At 37.0% G+C, this 22,370-nt stretch overlaps 1 pseudogene; it reads left to right on the top strand.

The window, feature by feature from the left end:
- Window positions 1-1,031: 1,031 nt before the first annotated feature.
- LOC149160469 (protein RRC1 pseudogene) lies at window positions 1,032-21,864 on the top strand (annotated as a pseudogene).
- Window positions 21,865-22,370: the final 506 nt, after the last annotated feature.

Genomic DNA, 22,370 nt, shown 5'->3' with positions numbered 1-22,370 from the left:
TCCGGATGAAGTGTCAAATTATCAAAAATTGAAAAACACCCATTATAATACTCAATCAGATCTTTACAATGGTGTTGACATCTTGTCAAACTGAGCTATGGTTTTGTCGCAATAGGTGACAGAAAAATTGTGTGTTTTTCTATAAAATGATGTTTTCCCTCTAATTTGAGAGGAGGAGAAGGCCCTAAATCTTGTGGATATTGTAGCATACAAACCAACCATCGGAATCAAGATCTGTGACTTTCAGGAAAGTGGCCTTACTTGTCTAAAGATTGCCTTAATGCTTCTTGGAATGATGGTTCCTGGTGAAGAATTAAGGGAAGAGGAAAATGAGAATGAACTACTAGAGGAGGTCTAGAATCATCCTCACCGACTAAGTCAAACATGGGTCTATGTGGACATAGAGTAGAATATTTGAAGATATGGTGTCAAAAGTATACAATATGCGATGCACATTTGGCTCACTGGAGAGGCCGGTAGGATAAACTATCCAAGGAATGGGAGGATAATCGACCATACCTAGATCTAGTGGGATCTATGCCAAGACTTATGTTAATAAATAGAGAAGATGGCCAAGGGAAAACCATGATACCCCCAAGCATGGGATACTGCCCGCAAGAATATGTGATGAAGGGGACTGATTTGGTATGAAAAGGTGAGAATGATGCCCCCTAGCTGGAGGAGTTTGTGGAGCGCCATTGTGTTCTGAGTGATCGAAAAAGGGATTGAAGCATCTTGACCCAACTTGGCATGAGATCCTCCAAAGGATGATAAGGAGATGTAGGGGTTGATGTCCACCCCAGTATGCTATGAGTGTATTGGATGTATTTAGAGTGGTGGACTCCAAATATGGGAGGAAGTACGCACTATGTTGCATATCGTTCCAAGGATAATTATGGGTAGTCATGGCTTCCATGATGTCCTCATCAAAATGGAAGATGGGGCGACGAGAGGAATATTGACTATATGATGTGGCGATGGTACCTGGTGCATCATCCTAAGAAAGAAGGTTCACATACACATCATCTAGAATGGTAGATGACGAGCTAGTAGATACAAAATCTACCGATGTTGAGACCTTGGCTTCCAATGAAGGAGGTTCAACAGAAGCGTGTGTAGGAACCTCAGAAATGTTTTCCTTAGAGGAACTGAAGGATGATGACAGGTAAAGGATATGGATCATGGAGTCTGTCATCTCAACATCGGGGGGAGGGATCATGATGGTGGGACTAGAGTCTCCCTATTCTGGTGCAATAGTGGTACCAAATCTACAGGTAGAGGAGTAGGTGATCCACTACAAGTGGCCTCGTATTCGTAAAGTGTATGAAGGCAATCACGAAATTCATCAAGATGAGGGAAATAATTGGAATATTGACCATAATGATTGAACAAGGAACAAGGGTGATTTGTGCGCAACATTCTAAGTCTCTTTGTTGGTCTCAGTAAGGTAATTTGGACCTCATGGAAATTTGACTTAGGGAACATTTCATGAACCAAAGGTTTGAGACGAGGAATCTCAGGACAAGGCTCCCCAAGCACCTCTAGTTCCCAAAGTTCTAAAGCCAACACCACCGTGGGATTTTTTTAAGGTTGTTGGCTCTTCCCACCTGTCTAGATGCTTTCACAATAGGAGTGGGTTCCTGTTTAGGATGTTGTGGTGGAACTGAAGTAGTGATAGGGGCCGCAGGGACAAACTCAGACTGGTATCTAGAAAGCAACGGATGAAGGTATTGTAGGATGTTATGATGTATCAACTAGGAATACAATCCAATGATTTTTGGAAGAATCCACTACGTCCAAATTAGTTAGTAGAGCTTTCTTTTGATATGGGCATGATTGGAGTACCTCCAGTGTTGAAATAGCAGTAGGTTATTGCACCAAGTCATCTACTATACAGTATGTATGGGAAGCTTAGTTAGAAGTCACATTACGAGGTAATGGTCCCTTGGGGATTTGACGAATTTCCTCAAATTTAGGTTGAGGGATTTGTAGCAAACCATTTTGTGTCATAAGAGGATCAGTAGATGTTTTGGTTTTGGACTTAGTGGTGGACAAACTCGATGGCTTGTCATATTGACATGACCAAGTTTGTAGGTTGATATCGAAGGTCTTAACCTCATCAAAATTCATCATGAGGATCTGGTAGTCACTAGGACCAGATGGTTGGGGGGATGGGCTGCTTGACCTGAATGAGGTTGAGAAGTGACAAATCCTTGTTGGGGGAAAGGATTTGTAAGCACTTTTGGTTGAGATGGTGCAAGATTCTGAGGCGATTGTTGGATGGGCGATTGACCTCTAGAGGCTACTTAAGATTCCCACATTTGGTTCATCTGGGGTAAAAGAGGACACTCATGTGTATAATGGCCATGTACACCACAACATGCACAAGGCTTGTTCATATGAATAGCCTTGCTTTTCTTGGTCTGACTGCCCTATTGCTGGTTGTTGGTGTTAGGCTAGTTCCCCTTGGGTTCACTAGGTTGATTACCTTGATTACCCTCGTTACCCTTATTACCTTTCCCCTTATTCTTTTTCTTTGAATTTGGGGGATCAATCGCACTATGCTATGCAAACACTTGACCCTGAGGGGATGGTGGCTGCTAGGGAAGAGATGCATGGGAGGCTACGGTGCTAATGCTTGAGGGGTTAGAGCGCTCGATTGCAAATAAGGATAAGGTGGTGGAGGGGAAATTATTTGGTAGACAGGTTGAGCATTGGTTGGCCCTAAAAACATGTTGCTAGAAGGAGAGGCATAATTGTTGGAGGAACTGGGGCATAGTTGTTGGGGAAAAGGATTCCTAAGCACTTTCGGTTGAGATGGTGCAAGATTCTGAGGCAATTACTGGATGGGTGGTTGACCTCTAGAAGCTTCTTAAGCTTCCCACATTTGGCGCATCTTGGATAAAAGAGGAACCCATGTGTATAATGGTCATGTACATCACAACATGCACAAGGCTTGTTCATATGAATAGCCTTGTTCTGGTTGGGCTGACTACCCTGTTTCTGGTTGTTGGTGTTAGGCTAGTTTCACTGGGGTTCACTAGGTAGATTACCTTGATTATCTTGGTTACCGTTGTTACTTTTTCCCTTATACTTTTTCTTCAAATTTGGGGGATCAGTCACACTATGTTGCACAAACACTTAACACTAAGGGTGTGGTGGCTGCTAGGGTAGAGGATGCATGGGAGGCTACAGAGCTAATGCTTGAGGGTTTGGAGTGCTCGATTGGGAATAGGGATAAGATGGTGGAGGGGAAATGATTGGGTAGATAGGTTGAGCATTGGCTGGCCCTGAAAACATGTTGCTAGCAGGAGGGGCATAATTGTTGGAGGAACTGTTTCTCCCCTGCAGATAGCCATAACTTTTATGAGTATATGGCGAAGGATGTGAAATGGCTCCAACGATACCTTCGGCGGCGTGGGATGCGCCCGGTGCATTGGCACCTCCAGGATGGGGGAGGTCTGGAAGGACAATATAGACATAACCAGATTGCGCATAAATCAAGTCATATCTTAGAGAAATTTAGAGAGCTTCTTCCTCAGTCTAAGGAAAATGAGACACAACATCTTTGGAAATGGGTGATGAAAGGCTCCTAAGAAACTAATCAAGGTAGACACGATCTTCGAAGGGTGGGGCACAACATGTGTGCCTCCTTCTGTGCAATTCTTGAACATATCGGAAAGACGAGTGGCAGAGGACTGATGGAATGTGGTCAAGAGCTCTATACCAGTGTCGTATCAAAGAGGTAGCTAAAAATATGAGAGGAACACTTTAGCAAGCATCATGAAAATGGAATGAGAGGCGACGGGCTAGTTTACATACCATTTTTCAGCATCTCCAGTGAGCATGCGTTGGAACAAAAAAAGACGAATGGAGTCATCGATGATCGAATTTGATGAACACCACATATGGAAGGATCGGACGTGATTGGTGGGGTCCTCTCCAGAATTACCCTCAAACTTTAGGATGTCGAAGGGGAGCTTAGTTGGCATAGCTAGCCAGCCAACATCGTGATCTATAGGGTCATTTATCAACTGGCTAAAATCTGGGAGGCTTAACCCAGCCATGAAAGGTAGCATGGGAGCTTCCAAAATGATTCCTTAGATGGTTCCACTAGATGTGACTACTAGGATAGAACTAGAGCCAACACCAGGTGGGTTTCCTACACCAACAGTGGGTCTAGACATGGTGATGGTATGCAGTGAAGGAGGCTCAAAATTAGATGAGGAATTATATGAACCAGGAGAAGACTCGGTATGGGGACTCGGGGGACTATGAAATCGAACCCTATGGGGAGGAGTAATATGCCCAAGTAGAAACTGGGGATGAAGGCCTAAAAGTTTCCGCGACAAACACCTTGGTGGCGCAATGGTGGTAAGACACAAGTGACACGGAAATGGTGAAGGGAGATCAAAAATATGTTTTTGTCTCTATGTGGAGAGATAAATTAATTAAGTTAAGTCTTGCCTTGGCAGTGTAAACCAAGCTCCCTTCTCTTAAGGTATGCTTTTGTGTGTACGTGTGTTTATTAATTAATCCTAGATCGTCTTTGAAAAGGGAAAAATGGTTGCTGAAATAAACTGAAATTAAAAATAGAACATGAACAACAAATCAATTAACTAAACCCCACCCAAACTGGGTTTGCAAACACTGTGCTGGTTGGTGGTGAAATCAACTGAAAACACACTAAAAATGCCAAGATATCTAAGCATCAGTGTGACTTGGATCAAATGACACTATGCTACTGGAAAGTGGTGGAGCAACAACAAAAAACCAAAGAGGAAAATCATTGCAAAAAGATAGGGAGATGGGTGTGAAACCTAAGGCAACCAATGGGACCCTAAGGAAAATGATAAAAAAAGGTTTAAGATGAAAATTTGGATGGAAGCAACCTATATTTGAAGATCTGAAACATAAAGATATAGATCTGGAAAATATGGTTGAAAGCATTGCAAAAACTCTGACTTCTTACTCAGCTAAACTCCTCCTATAAAGGTGGAAGTGTACTAAAAGCCCTAAGGGGCTAAATTCCACTTCGACGAGAAAAATAGAGTAGATCAAGGACTAAGTAGGATAGGAAAGTGGTCAACCAACCCAACAACTAGCTCTTGGCAAAACCCAGAAACAAATCTGAAAAAAATCCCAAAAAAACTAAAATCGCAGGCCCTGACCTAATCATTGGGATATCACACTTTTTGGGCCAGAAAGTGTGTTATGGACCTGTAGGTCACACTTTTTGGGTAGAAAAGTGTGATTTCTGCTTCTTGATCTCGGTCGTCAAGTCTCAGAAAAAATTATCGTTTATGTCGTGACTAGTTCCTATGACCTGCGAAAAAGACTAGAAAACTTACAGAAGTTAGAAATTTGACAGATCTAGGGTTAGAAATCTAGTAAACAACATTAAGAGACTGAGAAAAAAAAAACCCTAAGCTGAAAACTGAAGGTCACCCAGGTTTCTGGATTGGGAGTAAAAACCTAGTGGAGTCGTCAATTTGTTGTAGTGTTTTCTCCTCGAAGGTGTATGAAAAGGAAACACTTAAGACTGTGGATGAAAAACAATCTTAACAATATAAATGGTTGCTAAACATTGTAGATCTGTAGAAAATGATAGAAACAAAACCTTCCAAAGCCTGGATCTATGCCACAATCATAGTTAAACGGAAAAATGAAATAGTAATAAATGTGGGTAACTCCAATAATCCAATGGAAACCAGATATACGAAGGACATATTTTCTTAAACAACACGTGTGAAGGGAAAAAATAAATGTTACCAATCCCCCTCAATGGGATGAGTTATTGGCTACCCTTAAATGTCTTCAACTTTTGTAGAGTCTCTCTCCTCTATAATGTGCAAACCCAACAAATAAACTGTTTGAGCTCAATGGGAACTCAAATGAAAAAGAAGATGGTGTGTGACAATGATAATAATCAGAGCTACAACAATGAATGCAACATTGAAAATAATCAAAAGTGAATAATGAATGGAAAACCCTACTATTTATAACAAAATATCAGGTTATCCTCAAATAACAAGCAATAATAAAATATTATTAACCCCATTCTAGAAATAACCACTTCGAATATTTTATTATATTTGGTTAGGAGGGAAAAGGTATTTAAAATTTTATTTAGAAATAATAAATAAATAAATGATTTATTTATCATCTCAAGAAATATGGTTAAGGAATAATAAACAAATAATGATTTATTTAATTATTCCTAAGGGATTTAGTCAAACTTGACAAGGAATAATAATTAACTATTCCTAGAGAAAAATAAGATAATTAATAATTTATCTGTTTATTTTTCATAACTAAGTCAAATATGACAAGGAATATTAATTAAACAATGGTTTAATTAATTATTCCTAGAAGATAATTAAATAAATAGTGATATATTTAGTTATTCTTCATGGGTTTAATTATAAATTACTTAACAAATGTGGTTTATTAAGTAATCTCTCGTAGTGAAAGAAATTTTACTATGGTAAAATTGGCTGTACATTGTGTACTTCAACCCATCTAGTAAATTAAGGCTAGATGATCATTTTTTTGTGATAACACACTTTATCCTTGGGACACCCAGAATTCGCTCACAGTCCTTGGCACACACTCTTGTTCATTCATTTCCAAGAATTTTGACCTATTTCTCCCTTGTGTTCCCCTGGCACTCCCTAACACTCCTCAACATGCATTGACACTGTCCAGCATGTGTTTGCATGCCTTTTCATTCCCTGGCATGCCCTAACACTCCTTAGCTCTCATGCCCTCTTAACTAGCCTTACTTTTTTTTAGACTTGGGAACCCAACCAAGTCCTGCCTCAACTACAACAACTTGACCAAGTTAAAGTTACTATAACTAGACTATGTCATGTTCACCTAAGAACTACCTATAATGCATCTTAGGCTACTCATGTCCAATCTCAACTCATCCCACTTAACAAGTTACCAAGTCAAGGCTCACATCCAACCGTGGCCATAAAACAACTAAGAAACATAGTTTACATCTTGACATGCCATAACACTTGCAGATCTAACAATCCCTTGGTAGTATGTGGCACATGTTAGTATCCCCTACATTTCTTGGCATGATTTGGCACTCCCTAGCACACCCTAGCACTCCCCGACATGCCTTGGCACTACCTAGTATATAACCTTGTCACTCGAACTAGTAAAAAATGGCTAATTAGTTTACTAAAACAATGACTAAAATTTGCATATAAATGACCATTCTTCATTTGGTGACCAATAGTAGCTAATTTACAGTATCTTATAACGTGACCTACTTTTAGTCATTTTTAGCTTCGTCATTAATTGGTTGTCTAAATTTCATTGTCTAGTAGAATATTTAGTCATAAATTTGATCATCAATTTAGTCATTAGTTGCCACAATTAATGACCAAATATACAACAAAAGATATTACTATATGATAATTTGAGAAAACCAATTAATGACCAAAGAAATATGACTAAATTTCTGTCGTGTTATAAGATATTTTAAATTAGCTACTAATAGTCGTATATATGCAAAATTTAGTTGTCATTTGTAATCACAAATTAATCATTCGCAGTGGTCATTTATATTTTTTGGGGCATTTCATATTCATTATATAAACAACTAATTTAGTAGTTTATATTCATTTCATTTGTTTTCATTAATAATCATTATAAATTACTAATTTAGTCGTATATTCATTTTATTTGTGTTTATCAGTAATCAATATAAACTACTAATTTAGTAGTTTTAGACTGGTTTTATGTGTTCATTATTAAGCAACATAAATTAATTAGTATGTTTTTTCGACTAAATTGAAAAAATGTTATATAATGTGCACTGGTTCATCTAATATGAAAATGAAAAGTTACATATATTAATTAAAATACTAAACAATATCAAGTGAAACTATAAATAATTTCAACCTCATAATTCATATTATATGAAATGTCAAGTATTACAATATGAGTTTCCAACTTAACATTTATTGGACTACAATTTACACATGAAATGTTGTTTCATCACTACAAAACATTATCATTGTGTTGCCAAGCCATTGTAGGTGAATTCACCAACTCTGAAGACTTGAACATCAGTCTCCATGTGTGTGTCTTGTGCGGGATATTGGATTTAAGGGTATCACTAGACTCGTTCTCTTCTCTTTGTTTTTGCATTTGTCACTCCATTGTTAGTGTTTTCCTCTTTCTTTAAATCCTGCTTCTTACCATCAATACTCAGTTCCTTTTCTGAAAACAAAAGAAGATACAGTGCAAAGTGTAAGACATGAAAGACAATGAGTATTATAATATAAACTAAAGTAGACTATAAAGAATTTATATGACATATACTTCAACATCAACAATGTCAAATCCATTCTTCCCCATAAAAGCAAGAAACTCGAAACAAGTTCTCTTCAATTGAGCGATAGTGGCCACTATTTGGCCAGATGACCTGTATAAACAAATAAACGTCACCATAGAAAAGAACACCTTAGTAACTTAATATTCAATCTTTAGGGAAAGCTTATGAACAATCATGAAAACTATGTTACATGTTAAAAAACTCAAGTTGTAAATACCTTGTGAAAAAAATAATATGGGGTGTGATGTCTAATCCTTGTCGTTTTATTCGCAACAACATTTTTTTTCTTTAACAAATGAACTTGGTCAACTATATAAACAACATGTGATCAAACCATAACATGAAAGTAAACGTCTCTAATAGCCATGAAAATATTTCAACACAAAACAGTTAAAATGATTTCAATCAATATCATGTAATACTAATTTCATCTTCAAGCTTTGGTTTTTGTTTAAACGAACATGATACCAATTATTTTCAATTTTATAGTTAAAATACAAAGAAAAATCAAAATAAACATTCAAAATATAATCAAACAATAAAGATATGATATCATGGAATGGACATTGAAATTATAAAAAAATTGTTTACCTGTCCATCGATGTCTTATCAAGCATTCCTAAAACATTTACTTGCCTAAAATAACCATGAGGTGAAATAATCACAACATTAAAAACCATAGAAATACCTACTAGAAACATTTCCAAAGTAGATGGCTCAAGTTCTAGAAGGATCTCCAATAGAAAATGAATCATATCCAAGATGTGATATGCATTGTCTCCCCATCCTTTTTCCAATCACATTTCATGTAACCTGCCCACACCAAAATGAAGTAACAATCAAATGAAGGCATTGAAATTTGTTTTTATCTTTTATATCTATAAAACTTAAATCTAATTTGTTTCAGGAACATATTAATTCATATCTAAGGCCTTCCTATATAAGAATATATCAATCAAGTAGGACGTCAGAAAAATTGACCTCAATGAGGTCCTCCAACAATTTCTACAATATCAATATTTTTCTTTCTCTGATATCTTGGATAGAAAAAAGAATGTATCTGCAAAAGAATATATATATTACTTATGTTAAAAAAATTTATATGTTGTATTCTTAGGTAGATTTTTAATATGTCCCTCTGCCTTTACCAGAGTAGATTGTAGCTAGGTTAAACTCTATATCCTTCCATTCAGGATGAATTTATGCAAGATAAATGTCACACTATTCTTTCCCATTTCTCAACATGCCACATATGATAAATTGAAAGTCACATAAAAGCAAGAGCAAACCCTTTTCTAACCAAAACAAACAAACAAACAATGCCTCTAATAAAACTTCACACCTAAGAAATTACTCTGCCACATGCTTATACTAAAGTTAATATTCTTTCAATCATCTTTAGGTCATATTTAACGGGATATTTGTATGTTTATGATCATGTCAATTTGGTGCTAAAATAAATATATAAATCCAGGTTATTATCAGTGAAATTCAAGTATAATTCAGAAAAATAATGTCATTGCAAGGTATGGAGAGAGAAATATCTTCATAATTAGGATTCTCTATTTTAGTTTGATTTGATTTGAGTTTGTATTTTAATATATAGTTTTCTCTAAAGAAGTGAAATAGAAAGATGAGAATCAAAATAGCCCTGTAAATTTTTAATCAATTCATATTATATATCTCTAAGAAAGTCAAGTCATCCTTCTCTTCTATTTGATAGAGATTTATTGTACATAAAATAATAATGAATTAACTATCAAACACAATTATGCAATATATTAACCAAGGAAAGAAAAATGAGATGGTTGTGGTATTTGTGTGCTTGAAGGAAATCCAACAATGGATGTGTGCTTTCTTTATCATGAAATAGTATTGAAGGAAAATGTCGGTTCAAAAATTGAACTCCATTACCAATAGCAAATGGTCATGTTGGGTAAGGAAAGGATGAATTGAAGGGCTCAAGGTCTAGCTCCAATACATAGTTATCCTTCTCACTACAAAATACAAAGATATCATTATTTTCTTATCCAGGCAAAAATAAAAATGAGTTTGTATTTGTGCACTTGTGATAGTATATCTGATCCAAAAATGGATCCTGGATAAACCTCTAAGTCTAAAATACTTCATATAAGAGGTAAAAGGTGCCAAATGGCACAAATCCTTTGTAAATCAGAGGAAAATGAAAATCGTAGGTTTCTCTTGGAAATAGTCTCATTGCAGAGATCTCCTCATTCTGAATCCAATGCAACTTGAATGGGCGAAAATGGACTTTAGATGAAGAAGTTATCATAAGAAGAAGTTCCCCTTTGTTCTTTGGGAAAGAGGCAAAAATCTGAAGAAAAAGTGAAATAAGGCCTATCGAAGGCTTAAACCAATAATGAACAGGAACCGTCAGATCTGGCTGATCAACGGTCCAGATCCGATGGGCAATCGCAATCGGTGGTGGTAGTCGGCAGATATCAGAGCGTAATATATAATTATTGCAATCGCAACATCACAATTGGCAATTGCAACGAAGTGATATCGCAATTGGCGACCCCAATAGAGCACTACACTAGCCCAGGGCATGAGCAATATGTGATTACGATCAATCGCATCGTGATATCGCAATCGGAGCTACATAGAGGGGCAGAGATATGTATATACATATATGTGATGTGATTTTTCGAACCCGATAAAATTATAAACAATATTCCATATGTTTTGAGATCCACCCAATGGCAGTCTTGTGTGTATTTTCAATATTTTAAACGTATTTTTAAAATACGAGGGGAAACCTTGGAACAGGACCATTTACGACATGCGATAGCGACTCACAGGAAAACTCGATAGGAGAATAGACTAGATTTGAGGACATTCGAAGTCCGAGGGAACAATGTTCTCTGCGGATTTTTCCCGTGTTTGGGATATTTACCTGTGTAAGTTGAGAATGCCAAAATTTGGGGATTTCAAGCACTGATTTCCCCTTCTGTTACAAAATAGGTCGCATCCATCCCTGAGGGAGTTTAGCAATGATTGCTAACGCTCAGGGAAGGGATTTGAGTCGACTATGGCTAGAAGATAGAAAGCCGAGAAGCAGAAATGAACCAACAACGTCGATTTGGCTTAAAAAGCCATAGAACAATAGAAACAAGGGAGACTGTTGGCTACCGAGGTTGTTGTTGGGTTTTTTTGCTGAAAGTGAAGCCAAAGCAGGAAGCTGAGGTGGAGGCAGTGCAGAAGCAAAAATGCAGCCAAGTCAAAATCCAAGAGAGCTGTAAATTGATAGAGGGCAAAGAAAAGCCAGAGTCGAAGAGCCAGAGCCGAAGAGCCAAAGTCAGAGCCAAAGAGCCAGAACCAAGAGACAAGATCCAAAGCCAAGAGCCAGAGCCAAGAGCCAGAGCTTCAAGAGCCAAGGGATAAAATGGTGTTTGAATGCACTGTTTCTGTGTAGAATAGCATGAGTTGAGCCAAGAGCTTGTAAAAAGGACTTATACCATAATCCCAGAGAACCTAGTTGAGTTGACTAGAGCTCATGGAGATGTAGCCCAAGAGTTGTGGGTGAACTCCTAATTAGATTGTTGTTTCTGTGTGTGTTTTATTGTTGCATTGTCTCTGTTGTTTTATTTACTATTCTATGCATTTATATATTAGTTTAAGCACATCAACTTATAGCACAACAACATAAATTAAAGCGTGTAATTAATTAAAAACAAATACCAGCATACACCATTGTTTTCAAGCATTTTTAATTCTGCATTAGTTAATCAATAAGACTTATATTTCATTTCAAGCTTTGGAAGTGGGAGAGGTTCTTGTAAATTGGACAAGAAGCCTAAGTGCCCCATTTTTAGATCAGGTGGTATTAGAGCTTAAGATTGATTAACCCCACTTTCAAGGAAGGTTATATTGGAATGTTTGATTGACAAAGCAAATACTGCTTGTCTGAAATGTGTTTGAATAGAAAGAGGCTAATTGTATGCTTGTTTTGCAGACTGACTATTTTCTGAGTTTGCAAAGGTAAAAGGGAAAGTTGTTGCTAGCTCAGTCCAGGAAGGACAAATAGGAAGAAGGGTTGAAGGAATTCTTCTATCCCAAAGGACCTCAAGGCAATCCAAAGTAGAATAGGTTTGTTGCAAAGGGTTCTTGAATAAGCTCTTTATTTATCTTGTTGAAGTTTTTCTTTTGTTCATTGGCATAATGACAACTTCTACAAGTGGGTCCTCAAATTTTGCTCTCTTCACAAGATTCTTTGATGAATACATGAAGCAAGAATTGTCCACCATGATGGATATGGTGAGAGAAATGTATGAGGATGGAAGGAAGAGTAGCATGCTTAGAAAGCAGCTGAATTCCATGAAGGAAGAGAAGCAGTTGCTTGCTGACAAATTGCAGGAAATGGAGAGGCAACTTCATATTGCAAATATGAACCTGAAAAAGATGCATGAGTTGGAGTCATAGCTCTTTGTTTCCAAAGAAGCCTTGGTCAAGTATCAGCTTGAAGAAGAGGTAAACCATTCCAGTTTGTCTTCAAATTCTTCTAATAATGCTTATATTGGTTCTTTTGAAAAAAATACTAGAGGCATAGGTTCCAAGCTAATGTCCAAGATGGGCTATGAAGGAAAAGGAATGGGTAGACATGCAAAAGGTATTGTTGAGCCAATAATGATTGAGGAGAGGCCTAAGTATTTGGGTCTTGGCTATGGACAAGCTTACGGAGAAAGTTCCAAAGCTGCCATGAAGACCATTAAAACAGCTCCAAGAAGGGGTTGCATTGCAGAGTGTGAAGATTGTATTAAGGAAGAATGTAATAGCTTGAAACATTATTTGCAGGATGTTGGTGTTCAGAAGCACACACTTGAACCAGAGAGGTGGGGAGACTCAAACAGCCTTGAAGAGATTGATGGTGTTCAAAAGGGGGCCACTTCTTCATTTGATTCACCTCCTCATGAAGGCAACAAAGGTGAAAGAGAAAGGTATAAATCTGGTTCTAAACATTTTCCTTTTGATTGTGGAAAGCATGATAAATTTCCACATATGTATGGGAAAAAAATTGCATGTTCATTTTTTGGGTTGGATAACCATAACATTTCTAGATGTTGGAAGAGGATGGCCACATACAAGAAGCAGAAGAAGGAAAAGAAGCAAGAAGCCAAAGGTCCATTGGACAAGGGAAATCATGCTATCAAGAGGATGCACATGCAGTGCACTTACTGCCATAAGCAAAGACATCTTGCTACAAAATGTTGGACTCTAAATCCAACAATGCTTCCACAAAATCTGAAGAAAGTGGAAAGAGAAGATGGCAGAAATGGAAGTGAAGATTCCATGAATGATGTGTCTCAGAATGATTCACATGCTGATGGTGATGTGTAGACAAAGGTAGTACCTTTGAAAGGGATTGGTAAGGAACAATTAGAGTTCTTATCCGCTTGAGATTGCATGTCTATTGATGCATCTACATTATATTTCATTTCAGCTTCGAAAGTATAGTGTGCTTGAGTGAAAGTTGAAGGATGAAATGCATGCATGAGCATGAGATGCATGAACACAGGGATGTTGATGATTTCCTTGTTTTTGAACATGTATGTGTAATTAGCTTGCAGGGTTGATTGCTTTGAAATGCATGTGATGCCATGTTGACTTAGGAGAAGTTAACTTGGTCTCCAAATGGAGATAATGATGAAGTGGTTCATTTTTGAAAAAGAGTCCTAATGGTCTTTTTCTACATGCTTGACTTGAAGGGTCATTTGCTTAAAGGCATGTTTTGTGGGCTTGTTATCTAGTCCATCATTTGTATGCAGATACAAGACATGGAGGTGTTCACAAAATGTGAAATCTGTTTCTTTTGTTGAAGCAGGAGTTATTCCATCCAGTTGTTGTCTGTATGCCTGTTGTTGTTGGAAGCTTCTCAAATAGGTACAAATGAAAGTCTTGTGGAGCAGATGTACTTCACACTTGTTGAGCCACCTTGGATCAATGATCAAGGCAGAGAAGCTCAAAACCACCTTTTGTGACCATTTCAGCAGAAGTTCTGCAGGAAGGCAGGGAGGAAGATAGTTCTTCCTAGGAAGACCAGCCGATCCAAGGAGGGAAGTGGTCAGAAACTTTGGTTCAGAGGCATTATGCAAAGGCAAGTGTAGGGAGGCTAAAAGAAGAGGGTGATTCACTCTCATTTACTATTCAGATTAGTATATCAGTCTTTTGGAGACCAAAATTTCTTTTAGTGGGAAGGAATGATCCAAAAATGGATCTTGGATAAACCTCTAAGTCTAAAAGACTTCATATAAGAGGTAAAAGGTGTCAAATGGCACAAATCCTTTGTAAATCAAAGGAAAATGAAAATCACAAGCTGCTCTCGGAAATAGTCTCATTGTAGAGATCTCCTCATTCTGAATCCAATGCAACTTGAATGGGTGAAAACGGACTTCAGATGAAGAAGTTATCATAAGAAGAAGTTCCCCTTTGTTCTTTGGGAAAGAGGCAAAAATCTAAAGAAACAGTGAAATAAGGCCTATCGAAGGCTTAAACCAATAATGAATAGGAACCGTTGGATCTGGTCGATCAACAGTCTAGATCCAATAAGCAATTGCAATCGGCAGTGGCAGTCGGCGGATATCGGAGTGTAATATATAATTATTGTGATCATGACATCGCAATTGGCGATTGCAACGAAGCGATATCGCAATCGGCGACCACAATAGAGCACTACACTAGCCCGGGGCATGAGCGATATGCAATTGCGATCAACCGCATCATGATATCGCAATTGGAGCTACACAGAGGGGCGGAGATATGTATATACATATATGCGATGCGATTTTTCGGACCCGATAAAATTATAAATGGTATTGCATATGTTTTGAGATTCGCCTAACGACAATCTTGTATGTATTTTCAATATTTTTAACGTATTTTTAAAATACGAGGGGAAACCTTGGAATAGGGCAATTTGCGACATGCGGTAGTGAATAACAAGTAGATCGAATAGGAGAATAGACTGGATTTGAGGACATTTGAAGTCCGGGGAACAGTGTTCTTTGCAGATTTTTCCCGTGTTTGGGATATTTACCTGTGTAAGCCGAGAATGTCCAAATTTGCGGATTTCAAGCACCGGTTGCCCCTTCCGTTATAGAATAGGTGGCATCCATCCCTGAGGGTATTTAGAAATGATTGATAACGCTCAGGGAATGGATTTGAGCGGACTGTGGGTGGAAGATAGAAAGCTGAGAAGCAAAAATGAACCAACAGCACCGATTTGGCTTAAAAAGCCACAAAACAACAGAAACAAGGGAGACTGTTGGCTGTAGAGGTTTTTTTGGGTATTTTTGCTGAAAGTGAAGCCAAAGCAGGAAGCTGAGGTGAAGGAGGCAGTGCAGAAGCAAAAATGCAGCCAAGGGAGTCACTTGGAAGCCAAGTGAAAAGCCAAGAGAGTTGTAAACTAATAGAGGGTAGAAAAAATCCAGAGCCGAAGAGCCAGAGCCAGAGCCAGAGCTTCAAGAGCCAAGGGATAAAATGGTGTCTGAACCCACTGTTTCTATGTAGAGTAGAAGTAGTTGAGCCAAGAGCTTGTAAAAAGGACTTATACCATAATCCTAGAGAGCCTTGTTGAGTTGACTAGAGCTCATGGAGATGTAGCCCAAGAGTTGTGGGTGAACTCCTAATTAAATTGTTGTTTCTGTGTGTGTTTTATTGCTACATTGTCTCTGCTATTTTATTTACTATTATATGCATTTATATATCAGTTTAAGCACATCAACTTACAACACAACAATAGAAATTAAAGCATGTAATCAGTTAAAAACAAATACCAGCATACACCATTGTTTTCAAGCATTTTTAATTATGCATTGGTTAATCAATAAGAATTATATTTCATTTCAAGCTTTGGAAGTGGGAGAGGTTCTTGTAAGTTGGACAAGGAGCCTAAGTGCCCCATTTTCAGATCAATATCAAAAAGAGATCACTAGTGGAAATCAAAGTGTTTCATCCCATCATCCAACCTACATAGAAAAAATATATATTCAGTTTTTGAATATAGTGGAAATCAAATGTAAAACATACTAAACTCGATCTTTACATGACATACGCGTTATGAACTAGTACAATAGCATCATGCTAACTTAGAAACAAGAGATGATAAAAAATAATAATGGAACATTGTTTCCTGCCACATAATTGGCATGCGTAAAATTTCCACAGAATCCATCCAAAATATGAGAAGAACTTATGGTAAAAGAACATATGATTAGTGTTTTGTACCCTCTTTAACACTTGTAGCCTAGGGAATTATAGGAGGCAAAATGTAGCAGGATTCCAATTGTGTGGGATATAAAAATAAAAATGTGGGAAAACATGCTTACCAATTCACAAAATCTCACTCTAAATAATAGAACATGTTGAGGATAGTAATGTTGAAAACAAATCCTGTATGAAGATCAAGTGCCTTTAACTTTCATTGAGATTCAAATTCTCCATGTTTTCTAATTTTATGAAAAAAATTAAGAATATCGTGGGTCTACAGCTAAAATACTATAGTTTGTCCTTTCTAGAAATTACTTGAAAACTTATATAGTCCAGAGGCTTTTCAAACCCAAATCTCAATATTGTAACTATAGCTTTGATTGCTCCAGTTTGTTATACATTTATTTTTGTTGGCCTGCATACAATCAATATTTAGGTGCTCTATGACTCCATAGGAACTGACCCCTCCTAAATGTAGGCTAAAACTTGAATTTTCAAATAAATCCCTCCCTTGAATATTTGTAACATGATTTGTTTCACGCTTGTGAAAACAATATGTAGATTTCACTACAAGCAATAACTCTTATAGACATATTTCCACAAAAATCATGTTTATCGATTCAAAATATGTCTAAGTTTCCCTGCTCATTTGAGTAGATCTAAACACGTACATGAGCATGAGAAAGCCTCAACTGCAACTTACACTGCTAGAAGGACTAGGAGAGTGGATTAAGAATGCGCCTTAACAGAGGGTCAAAGAGATGAATTCTGGGACATGCTTCATGCTTTAACCTTGGAGAGAAATTAGATAAAAGAAGAAATGGGGTTTTCTCTAGATAATTCTGACGCAGTTGGTGAGGTAGTTGAGGTACTTACAAAGTCTTTGACTCTAAAGGAGATGCCTATTCCAACTAGAGTTGCAAGGCTCATGTTAGTTTCTGATATTCTTCACAATATTAATGTTCGTGTGAAAAATGCTTCTGCATATAGGACAAATTTTGAAGCAGCATTTCCTAATATTATGGAAATATTTAATGACTTATACCGAAACATCACTAGTTGGATTGCTGCAGAAGCTTTGAGGGAGAGAGTGATGAAATATCTCCAGGTTTGGTTAAAGTGGTTTCTCTTTTTAGATGCTTAAGTGAATGGACTAAGAGCCACCTTTATTCGGTATTGAAATTCAGGTGTCCCTCCTTTTCATTCAATATGTGGAGATGCCCCACCATTGAAGGACCTTGATAGTTCTGAAGCCAATATTATTGACATAACAGATAGATCTGGTCCAAATCAAGATGTTACTCTAGTGATTGGAGAGGGAGAAGAAGCTCAAGAATTATTTAGTATTCCTCTTGTGGAGCTTCAAAGACGGTGTAGGAAAAATGGTTTATCTATTCATGGTGGTAGGGAGGTAATGGTTTCTTGATTCCTTATCTTAGAAGAAGCAAAGAAGCATAAGAACCAGGATCAAGATGAGTATGTTAGGTATGGGTATGAATTTATGTTAGGTCCCTATACTATTAGAGTAACCCCTTATTGTTATTAGTACAACCCCCTTATTATATTGTTATGTCCATGTAGTCCCCATATTGTTATTATTGTGCCCCATAGAAGCCCAATATTTTTATTATTGTGCGCTTACATTATTATTTTTATGTTGGCTCTGATTATATTATGACCCCTTAGACTCCTATATATAGAAAGTAGGTCATGTCATTTGTATCATCCAATAATTGTTCATTTGTGTAATGTAAAGGAGGTTTCCCCCTCGAAGAGGCTTATTTCTAAGGCGTTCATCTATCTTTTCTATCTTTTTGTGAGTTGGTTTCCTAACATTTGGTATCAGAGTTTTGGATTCTAGGGTTTTCGTTCCTCCAAACAGGTCATCGTGGAAGTTTCGCTATACCTTTTTTTTGCATCGTTTTAGAAGCTAAAAATAAAACCCATTTGAGATGAAATCTCATTGAGCCTTGGGTTAGAATTTCAGAGCTTGTCTCGCTATATTTTCAGAGATATAATTTGAGGAAGTTATAGTTTTTTGCAAGCTCTAGAATTTCATCTAAAACATGTCATCATGGAATTTTCGCTATAAAATTTTCTATATGAAGTTTCAGAAGCTAAAAAAAACCCATTTGAGAAGAAATCGGTTTAAATCTCGCATATAAATTTCAAATCTTGTCTCACTATATTTTCGGATATATGATCTAAGGAAGTTAGGGATTTTGCAGACTCCCGAATTACATCTTAAACATGTGACCTTGGGAAAATCGTCATAACTATCTATCTGAGCGTCAGATTGAAATTTCATTAGAAGTTACAAAAAGAGGATAGACTGTAGTTTTTCATGTACATTTTCTAGATCCGAAGGTCAAAATAATGACACGTGGAAAGTCATACAAGTTTTCTATTTTGAAAAGGGGTATATCAGGTCATCATGGGAGATTGTGCATAACGCTCTCTTGGAGAATCCAATTTCGATCATACTGATGGCATTGGAAAGAGGACACAGAGGAATACTAGAGCTTGTGATTTTAGAACTGGAAGATCTAAAATTATAGAGTTACAGTTGTTTCAAGATCGAGCTCCTAAAATCAAGAAAATGTGAGATGAGGAAGTTTGATGGCAAGGATCCGGTAAATTGGATACTACAAATGGAGAAATATTTTGATCTACATGGTGTACCACTATTACAAAAGGTATGTATTACATCTAATTATTTAGAACCGAATCAATTTTTATGTTATAAAGGGCTTTGTTCTCGTAAACCACTTGTCACATGGTCAATTTCCACGGAGGAAATGATAGCACATTATGAGGATACAAAGAGAAACACCTTCTTTAGCCAATTGATAAATCTCAAACAAAAGTGTTCAATGGCAGAGCACATTGAGGACTTTCAAAAATTGAATATAAGGGGAAATGATATTCCATAGAAGTAGAGGATTGATCTCTCCATAGGGACTTTAAAGGATAACATTCAACATGAGGTTCGTCTTTGGGAACCTGATTCATTGGAGAAGGCATTCAGGTTGGCAAGAAAAGTGGAAAGAAAAATTATGGAAACAAGGAATTCCACCCCTCACAACTATAAACATGGAAGTGTTGTTTCTCCTAGCCTTCCACAACCTACAAGGGTGGCACCACAACAATTGGAAGAAAAAAGAGAAAAAGGGCTTTGTTACATTTGTGATAACAAATACATTAAAGCTCATAAGTGTGCTGAGAAGAAATTATTTTACATTGATTTTGGAGAGGAGGAAGAAAAGGATCAAGAAACATCAAAAAAAGAGTATATACACCAGGAACCAACCCCAGATAAAGAAGAAATGAATCTGACCATATCTTGTAAAGCATTGGAAAGAATTACCACTCCTAAAACTCTTAAGATAGAAGGACATATAAAGAAGGAAAAGGTTCAAGAAGTGAAAGATGACATCGAGAAAGAAGAAATGAATCCGACCATATCTTGTAATGCATTGGACGGAATTACCACTCCTCAAACTATCAATATAGAAGGACATATCAAGAAGAAAAATGTTCAAGAATTGAAAGATCACATCGAGTCTCAAGAAATCAATCTAACCATATCTTGTAATGCATTGGAAGAAACTAGCACTCCTCAAACTATCAAGATAGAAGGACATATCAAGAAGAAAAAGGCTCAAGCAGTGAAAGATCACATCAAGCATCAACAATGAGTTCTCCAACTTTTAAAGGATAATGCCACTTTGGTGCATAATCGAATGAAACAACAGGTAGATCAACACCACAGTGAAAAAAGTTTTGATGTAGGTGATTGGGTATTTTTTACGACTACATCTCAAGCAAGCTATTTATGAGAAGGAAATATTGGCAATACTACATGCACTTAAGAAATGGCAACCTTACCCAATGGGAAGACACTTCAAGGTAAAAATGGATCATGATAGTCTTAAATACTTTTTAGAAAAAATATTACGTTTAGAAGAATAGAAAAAATGGGTCACAAATATGTTGGGTTATGACTTTTAAATCATCCACAAAAAAGGGAAGAAAAATGTTGTTGCAGATGCACTCTCAAGAAAGGATGAGGATGTGGAAGCATTGTTTTGTGCTATTTATATTATCCAACCAGATTGGATAAACAAAGGAAGGGATGAATGGAAGAAGGACAAAGAGGTGTGGGCACTCATTCAAAAGTTGCAGAAGATCCCAATTCAAACAATATTGCCAGAACTTGACGAGGAAGGAAAAATATTATTAGAGCAGTCACAGAAACAAGAACCCGATAGCTACGAAATCAATCAATTTCAGAGTATCTCATCAAGTGGAAGAACTTACCCACTGAAGATTCCATGGGAGGACAAGAATTTTATACAGAAGCATCAAGAACTACTCAAGCGTTGAGGACAACAATTTTTGGAGAGGGGCATGTTAGGTCCCTATACTACTAGGGTAAACCCTTATTGTTATTAGTATAGCCCCATTATTATATTGTTTTGTCCATGTAGTCCCCATATTGTTATTATTGTGCCCCATAGAATCCCATTATTGTTATTATTGTGCCCTTACATTATTCTTGTTATGTCAGCTCTGATTATATTATGACCCCTTAGACTCCTATATATAGAAAGTAGGTCATGTCATTTGTATCATCCAATAATTTTTCATTTGTGTAATGTAAAGGAGGTTGCCCCCTCGAAGAGGCTTATTTCTAAGGCGTTCATCTATCTTTTCTATCTTTTTGTGAGCTGGTTTCCTAACACTTTACAATAGGAGGGATTCAGAATACAAGAGAAACTAATGCTTATTTAAAATTGGGATGGGGAAGGTGGAGCACATGTGAAGAAAGAAAATCCATACTTCATAATGATAAGGACTATATGTCCATATCTAGGAAAAATGTTCAAGAAGAATCATCTTTATGGTCACGGGCTGAGGAATGTGAATCAATGGATGACTCTTGCACTAGAACTTTACCAAAAAATGTTGGTGTGGTGGGGACCTCAAAGTCATCAATCCCACATCCAGATCTAAAACCTTTATCATGCAATTATATGAAAACACATTCTATATTACAGGCTTCAAAGTGGACTCATGAGGATGGTGGAACTGATACAAAGGACAAGGCAGAGCTTAAGGGACTTGGTTTGAATTACTCTTCTTCTAGTAGTGATGACATATTTGGGGGTTCTGGAAAAGAAGACAAACAAGAAGTCACAATGGAAAACATTTCTTCTACTCTTAATGACAGTGGAATGGATGAAGGTCTCAGGCGATTCTCCTTGCCTATAGGATGCTAATTTATTTTATGCCTTTGTATATATACCATCTGGTTTGATACTGTAAACTTGTAATATCAGGAAAAATCTATGTCAATTGGAGGTAACACTCATGGAGTATCTTGAGTATCTTCAAGAATGTGGCACTAAGAATGCCGAAGAAATTGAAAGAAAAGTCTCTTCCCACATAAAGAGATTAGAAGTTGAATATGGGTTAATAGAACCCATGACTAATAAAGACACTAGATCAGATTCTGGATACCACATGCATTCATCTTGCATGGTAGGTAATGCATGAAATTGTATATCTACTGGATTTCATTTGATTGAAGTGGGTTCCATATGAAGTCTTTGGTGCTTGGAAATTGTAGCTCATTTTAAGTTAGATTTATAACAACTAGTATCTACATGATTAATATCTTTGTGGCTTACTTATTTTACTTTGTGATGGGAACCATAACAAGAGTCCCTCACACAGATTAAGTAAAGACAGGGAAAGAGAGGATAGGGAGAAGGGTTTTGATGGG

Source organism: Pinus tabuliformis, chromosome 5_2, assembly GCF_031772625.1.
Source record: "Pinus tabuliformis cultivar Carrire ecotype Pingquan chromosome 5_2, CPIR1, whole genome shotgun sequence".
NCBI lineage: Eukaryota > Viridiplantae > Streptophyta > Pinopsida > Pinales > Pinaceae > Pinus > Pinus tabuliformis.
Note: the sequence above shows the minus strand (reverse complement) of the source record. Positions and strands in the feature narration are given on the sequence as shown.